The following is a 1,260-nucleotide window of genomic DNA, read 5'->3' on the forward strand; positions in this document are numbered from 1 at the left end:
GCTTGTGCATCAGGGTCTTCTGATAATGACACCCATCTAATGAAGCTGTCCATGTTGTTCCAGTTGTCACCTAACTCCTGAGAACCGACGAACTCCATCAGGTCTTCGATGTGGAGGATGTTTGTGTCTTCCAGGTCCTCCTCCTGAATTGCTACCTGTGAGGGTGTGCATCTTTGTGGGCACCGGGTGAAATCGACTGTGAGTTTTTCCCAATCCACTTCGGGATTATGCTCCTTAAGGAAACTCATGCCTAGTATAACGTCTTTATGTCCTATATCGGTGACCAAAAGGCTTTGCCTGCTTGTGTGGTTTCCGATGGTTATACTTAGAAGAACCCTTTTCTTAATGGTTCCACCCTTGTTGTGAGATGCATCTGCATTGTAGACCCTGATCTCCTTTTCAAGTGAGATCGTAGCTAGATTTAACTGATCCACCAGCCGTGTGTTAATGTAGCAAGAATGTGCTCCTGAATCGAGGAGCGCCTCAGTCTGGACTTTCCTTACTCCCTGTTTGAGGTGAACAGGTAAATCGATCGCGTGTTTTGACGAACCAGTAGATGCGATGTATAAAAAACTTGATACTGGTACATGCGAGAGCGAGTAGGTACTATTACAGTGTCTATGGGAACTCTGGCCAGACCTCAGAGAACCCGCCGAAGAAAATCCTCATCATCTTCTACCTCCGTGATCCTAGCTGCTTCGACAGCTGGTTCCGGTTCCGCCTCCTTTTCCTTTCCCTTCGTGTCGTAGCTGGCGATGAAAGCACGGACTGCTTCATATCTCGCCTTGCTGTCGTCGGAGATGTCTGAGGCCGCGTTTGAAGAAATTGCCCTTGTTGCTTGGCCCCGCTTTGGCATTTCGAATTTGCCTTTGTACTTGGGGTCTGGGCATCGCTGTTTAAAAATGAAGGGGTGTTTCCCACATCGTACACACAGCTTCTTCTCCAGCCATCCTTCTTGTTCCTTGGTGAGGGTGGATACTCGATCCACGACCATTGCGTTGGGGTCTTTCAGGGCCCGTGGTGCCGATGATGATGATGTTGTAACCATTCCGTGTTGTCCTGCTTTGTCAGCTCTGAACTTGGACTCCAGTTGAAGGCACAGGTCGAGGTATTCTGGCCATGTGATGGGGTCGGAAATTCCTAGGCTGTCTCTGTGACCATTGCCTGGCGTACGTCCTTGCTTCGGTGTTCAGCGATGTAACCGATAAGTGCAGTGTGCCCTAAGTTGGTCTTAGTGGCCCATTGGCGGAACTGTTCTGC

Source organism: Laetiporus sulphureus, assembly GCF_001632365.1.
Source record: "Laetiporus sulphureus 93-53 unplaced genomic scaffold LAESUscaffold_90, whole genome shotgun sequence".
In the NCBI taxonomy this organism is placed as follows: Eukaryota; Fungi; Basidiomycota; class Agaricomycetes; order Polyporales; family Laetiporaceae; genus Laetiporus; species Laetiporus sulphureus.